The sequence below is a fragment of the Elephantulus edwardii genome, unplaced genomic scaffold (genome assembly GCF_000299155.1).
Source record: "Elephantulus edwardii isolate Elephantulus edwardi_28Jun2011 unplaced genomic scaffold, EleEdw1.0 scaffold00123, whole genome shotgun sequence".
Lineage (NCBI taxonomy): Eukaryota > Metazoa > Chordata > Mammalia > Macroscelidea > Macroscelididae > Elephantulus > Elephantulus edwardii.
In genome coordinates this window covers 2,403,121-2,410,098 of record NW_006399873.1, presented here as the reverse complement: position 1 = coordinate 2,410,098, position 6,978 = coordinate 2,403,121, and positions in this window count along the sequence as shown.

The following is a 6,978-nucleotide window of genomic DNA, read 5'->3' as shown; positions in this document are numbered from 1 at the left end:
GAAGACCATGGCCTGTATCATGTAACCCTCTAATTAAACAGCCTCCTCGCCCATTCTCACTCCTCCTTCTCCCCCTTGGATCTTCATGCATGTTCTATAATAATGGTCTTATACAGTGTTTGTTCTTATGTGACAGAATTAGTTCACCTAGGATGATGATCTTCAGTCCCTTCCAAGTTAGGCAGTACTTTACAAAATCATTGGTTCTGCGTGCTGCACAGTATTCCATTGTGTGCATGTACAATAATTTCTCATTCCATTTCATTGTGGTTGGACATGTGTTCTTGCTATGATGAATAACACTGCTATGAGCATTGGTGTACAATACTCTGTGCCTCAGTTCTCATTTTATCAAGGTATATTCTAAGCAGTGGAATAGCTGTATCATGTGGAATTTATGTTCAGATTTTTGAGGAAACACCAAACTGTCTTCAAGGGTGGTTGTACCATTTTACAATCCAACCAACAATGTATAAGAGTTCCTATATCACCATATCCTTTCCAACATATATTTTTTACTGCCCTGCTAAAGTTTGCCATTGCTACTGAGGTAAGATGATATGTCATTGTGGTTTGGATTTGCATATCTCATATTGCCAGTGATTATGAGCGTTTCTTCATGTGTCTATTGACTGTACAAAATTATACAACCGCTGTGGAAGGCTGTATGGCACTCTCTCAAAAACTTGCAAATAGAAATACCACTTGACCCAGCAATTCCACTACTGGGAATATACCCTAAGATATATGCACGTTCATGTTTATTGCGGCTTTGTTGACAATAGCAAAGAGTTGGAAGCAACCTAAGTGCCCATCACAAATGAAAGGATAGAGAAGCTGTGGTATATTCACACAATGGAATCCTATGTTGCATTGAAAAACAAGGAACTCATGAAATATTATTCAAAATGGGTGACCTTGGAGGACATTATGTGAAATATCTCAGTCACAAAAGGACAAATACTGCATAGTGCCACCGTTGTAGAACAGGAGTTACATCAGGGTCGGAGTAAGACTGAGAAATATTGGGTAAATTATGTACATTGCATTGAAACAGAAACAGATGAGGGAAAGAACTGTTTATAAGCAATATATGATTGGATATTATGGTCATGACAAGAGTCCAGAATGAAGGTTGCATAGTGGAGTGTATTGGGTGGGGGTGGGTGGGAATTTTATACCAATGAGAGAATTTTTCTTTTACTTTTTAAAGATAAGAGCAAACTGGGGTGGAGAGGTGGGCAGGGTTAAAAATGTAACAATGAATGAATGAATGTAAATCCAAACTCTGTAAACATTCATTAAAATTAATAATAAAAAAGGTAAAATAAAAAAAGAAATTAAAAAAAGAAGGTCCTTGTAGTGTCAGCCTAAAAATTGGCTTTTTAAAGGTCATTTAGCTTGAATCTCTAGCTATCTTAATTGCAGGCACATGATCTTGCATATCACCAACAGCTGTGGGACTGAGAGAAGAGAAAGAAAGCTTCTCATACTGAGGAACAAGACTTGAGAAAAACAAGATCTGAGGTGAGCAAGGTTTGTGGCAGCAAGGCCCAGGCGATAGCTAGATGTTGGTAGAGGAAAGGCTGAAGCATTGCTGTGGACAAATAATGGCAAGATGTGACCTGAGGTTTCTTGCATTTGTTCTGGCTGCATTCAAAAGTTTAGCTGTTCTTTCTAGATGCTTGAAAGAGAAACTACTTATAAATTGCTGGATGTTGTTTTCTTGGAAGCAAATCTTGCTGACAGTTTGAATCTGACTGTTGAACTGAAACCAGAGCCTGAACGAATTGAGTATTGGTGCTTTTGAACTTGGTCTTGTATGATGAAATATTCTTTGCCCGCTCTATTCTTCAACTTCCTTTTCTAGTAAAGCCCATTATTGGTTCCATAACTGTGAGTCTGTGAGTCACCAATGAATAAAAGAACCTTTTGCTGTTAATGGAGTTCTACAAGCACCATGCGGCTGAGCTACATACTCTTTATCTGCTTTCTACTCTGGAGTTGCGAGGGGCTATGTTATTCTCATTTTCTCTGACCCTTTCAGAGAGATGCTCATGGCTGTATGCCCCCATGTCCTGTTTCATTCTCACAAAATAGTCCTATTCATCAATTTTAGCCTCTCCAGATTGTGAATTTATGGCTGTATTTGCCAAACTCTTTATACAATAGGCAAGGCCTTCTAAGCTTGGTCACAGTTTGTCTCTTATGAACTTTATGGTTTTAGGCTTTACTCCCAGGTCTTTGATTTTTGCATATGGTGAGAAATGTGGATTATGTTTTAACTTTCTACAGGCAGCAATCTAGTTTTGCCAGCACCATTTTTTGAAAAAGGTGTCCTTTCTGCATTTGATAGGTTTTATTTTCTTATCAAATATTAGTTGACCATAGATAGATTGGTCCATTTCTGGGTTCTCTATTCTGTTCCACTGCTCTATGTGTTGTGCCCATGTTTTAACTTTGTTCCACTCCAGTTTGTACAAGCACATGAACCGTTTATGATTTATTCACAAGTCACCCTTGTTTTCATTGCTAATATTTAGCTGCTGTGTTGACTCTTTCCACAGATGCAGTTAAGCTGATTCCTGTGTAGCCCATCAGGACTATTACTAACAAAATCCTTCTAACTTAACAGACTGAAATAAATCAAACATGCAATCAGGACACATTGATACTAAATGGTGGCTAGAATGAAAAGTTGGACTAATGGCTGAAAAATCGAATTAATATAAATGAGACTTAATATTGAATGATTAGATGTTGTACAGTCAGTGACTCATTTCTTGCAAATTACATAAGACTAAGCAAGTTGTGGTTTTGGATGGAGAGGAGATTGAAACTGTCAACAGCTTCATCTTGCATTGATCCACAATTAACACCCTTGGTATGAGCAGTCAGAAAATAAGGAGACACATTGCACTGGAAAAATTTGCAGTTAGGAACTTATCCAATTTATTGAGGAGTAGTGATGACAGTTTGAGGACTAAGATGCATCTGATTCAGGCCATAGTCTTCCCAATTACTAGCTATGCATCTAAAACCTGGAAAATGAGTAAGGATTATAAATAAAGAATTATTGCCTTTGAGCTGTGGTGTTGGAGAAGAGCACTGAGAATCCCATGGACTGCAAAGAGAATGAACAAATATGTCTTGGAGATGGTGCAGCCAGAGTGGTCTTTGGAGGCCAAAATGATGAGGCTTCACCTCACATACTTTGTACATGTTGCTAGAAGGTGCTATTCCTTGGAGAGGCACATGATGTTGGGAAGGGTGAAGGGTTGGAAAAGGAAAGGAAGACCCTCAACTAGGTAGAATGACATGGTGACTGCTACAACGGACTCTTTTGTGTCAGGAAGTATGAGGATTGTGCAGGACGTAAGAGGGTTCAGAGCTTTTGTTCATAGGGTTGCTATTAGTCGTGTTTGACTTGACGGCACCTACCATTAATGAGAACAAACAAATGGTGGGATGGAATTAAGAACATCATATAGGAAGAAAGCAATAAGTCATTAAGATTAATAAGATAAAAAAGAAGACCAAAATAGACGTCGAAGATAATGTCAAACTTCCTTGTAACCACGGAATTGTTAAGTTGAATACAATTAAGTTGAAAGCAAGCCATAGATGACCCTCAAACAGGTTTCCAGAGGCTATTAATCTCATGGGATGAAATTTTCCATTCTAATTCTGTGGAACAGCTGGCAGATTAGAACTGTGTGCCTTTGGGATTGAAATTTCTTACTACTAGGCCATGAGAAAGTAGGTAAAGCAAATAGAGGAAATACCAAATGAAAGTGCTAAAGAGAATATTTCAAAGAGTGGCTTGGGAAGCCAAAGTCAATATTATTATGGAATGACCTAAGACATTAAGTTAAGAAGAGAAGAATACAATTTGCATTTCTCAAATAGAAAGAACTAAAGAAGAAGGGGGTAGGGGTCACATCTTAAATCTTAATATTGAAAGTTCTATTTGAAAAATATGGAAGATAGCCATTATCAAAAGACATTAAGTAGGATATATACAGTTGTTATTGTTGTTAAGTGTCGTCGAGTCGCAGGCGACTCATAGCGACCCTATGAAGGAGAGTCCTCGATGCTTGGGTGCCTTTCATCCTCTCTCCAGGTTCATAGGGTGTCAGGAGGCAAGCTATTATGGAAGTGGATGCCACTCCTCCTTCCAAGCTTGTTTTAATCGGGGAGCTCCACGCCACTCTCTGTCCGCATTGGGTAGCCAACCATTAACGCATGTGACACATCCATGTCACAGTGTTCAGCCTCACAGCAACCACAAGTGACCGCGGGACAGCAACTTGTACACCAGGGCAAACCTGGGAGATTATCGCCGCCTCCTCTCTCCTCTTCTCCTTTTGGGCTTGAAGCCACTGCTGCCTTCAACTCAAGGCCAAGCGTGGCTTCCCTGGCTCCTGCAGGCAGAGTCGCCTTTCTCCAGAGACCACTGCAATTGTTTTAGAAGGTAATACATTATCAAGAACCAATGATAGTGAAGGACGAAGCCCAAGCAGCACTCAAAACATTTATTAAAACTGTCATTTATTGTCATTGGATCAGAAATGACTCATAGTTGACCCTCCATTGAGTTCCCAAGGCTTCAAATTTCACATGAGATTTTCCACCATTCTCTGAAAATGCACTCATAGATTATTACTCATAGAGAGGCATGTTGTGCAGATTAGCAAAGTAACTTGCTAAGGACTATGCTTATCAGAGGCTCTTTGTTTCCTCTAGGTAAAAAAATTCAGCTTCAGGAATTGACAGAACACTAATTAAAATGTTTGAACAGCCCCATAAGAAAAAATACTGTATAAAACCATTACTGTATAATTTGAAAATCCAAAGTGGGAGATAGATAGAAGCAGAGGGATAAGGATGGGTGTGGGACAGGCCAGGGTAATCACAGGGTTGAACAATTTGATGGGTGGGTGTGGTGAAGAAAATTGGAAAGATCTGGTGTGAAAAGCAAGTAATTCAAACTTTGTAAATAAACCAGTATTTTAAAAAAAAAAAAAAGAGAGAGATGTTTCAACAAGATGAACACAATGCTGGATGAGCTCTTTGACTATGCCAAGAAATCTGGGTCAGGTCATATTTCTTTATTCTGTACTTAGAGTTGTTGTGAATTAGTACCTACTTGACACTTATACCAATAAGTGGTTTCCTCCAAACATGCTATGAACAATAGAGCAGAACACTTAAAATAGACAAATAGATATGGCACCTGAGTGTGAGCCTTTATATTGGGAAACAAAACTGAGGAGGAACAGTTTTATGCAGACACTAGTGATTGGAATATGGAATGTGAGAAGCATGAACATAGGAAAATTGGACATTGTTAGGAAACAAATGAAACACATAAATATTGATATATTAGATGTTTGTGAAATGAGCTGGATCATCATGGGGCAATTTTATTTAGATAATCACATGATTTATTATGCTGGAGGTGAAATGGTGAGGAAAAATGGGATTGCATTCAGAGTTAAAAGGTCATTTCCTAATCCATCTGCAAATACAATTTTGTGAGTGACAGGATAATATCCATACAGTTACAAGGAATTTTTGTTAATATCACCATCATTCAGATAGATGCACCAAAAACCAGAGCCCAAAAGGAGGAAATAGATCATTTTTACCAACTTTGGCAGTAAGGAATTTATATGACACGTAACCAAAACACATTAATAATAGTAAGTGAATGTAATGCAAAAGTTGGCAACAGGGAAGAAGTATCAGTAGTCAGAAAGCACAGATTTGGTAACAGAAATGAGACAGAATGATAGAGTTTTGTACAATCAATGAGTTATTCATTGCAAAGACCTTTTATAAGAAGCATAAACAATGGTTATGCATATGGACTTGATGTAATGGGACACACAGCAATCAGATTGACTACATCTGTGGAAAGAATCACAGAAGAAGTTCAATATCCACTGTGAAAACTAGGCTGATTGTGGAACACTCATATGCAAGTTCAAACTAAAGCTGAAGGAAGTGAAAGAAATAAACAAGTGCCAAAATTGAACTTAAATCTATCCCATGTGAAAATAAAAATCACCAAAGTCACCTCAGAAACAGATATGAAACCTTGAAAACAAAAGGACAAAGACTAGATGAGCTGTGGGAGGATATCAAGAATATTAATCATGAAGAAAGCAAGAGATCATTGCAAAGACAGAGGAGGAAGAAAAGACTGAGATACGTATCAATAACGACTCTGAATATCGCACTACAGTGTTGAAAAGCTAAAGCAAGGGGAAGGAATCAGAAAGTTAGGGAGCTAAACAGAAGATTTCAAAAGGCAGCTCAGGAGAAAAAAAACCACACAAAGTACTATAAAAAAATATGCCAAGAGCCAAAAGCAGAAAACAAAAAGGCTGAACTCATGTAACATTTCTTAAGTTGAAAGAACTGAAGAAACAAATACAAGCCTTGTTTTGCAATATCTGAAGATGCTATGGGCAGAATATTGAATGATCCAGGAAGCATTGAAAGAAGTTGAAGTGACTGTAGTAAAAATAATTGGCTGGCACAGAAGAATTTGGTGAAACAGCATATGATCAAAAGGAAGTGGTGAGGAAGAAGGAAGTACAAGCTGTTTCAAAGGAGTTTGCAAAGAGCCAGGCCTCAGAAATTGATGGAATACTATTTGGCATATTTCAACAGACAAATGCTGCCCTGGATGTGCTCATCAAGTTGTGCCTAAAAATCTTGAAGAGAACCAATTGACTAGAAGAGATCCATATTTGTTCCCATTCCAAGAGTTTCTGACTGAGTTTGGAAATTATTGAACAAAAAATACCACTGATATCACATGCAAGCAAAATCCTGCACAAGATTATCCAAAAATTACTGGAATAACACATAAACAGAGAACTACCATAAATACAGGCCAAGTTTAGAAGAGGTCATTTTACCAATGTTGGATGATCTTGGTTGAAAGACAAGAGTACCAGAGGAATG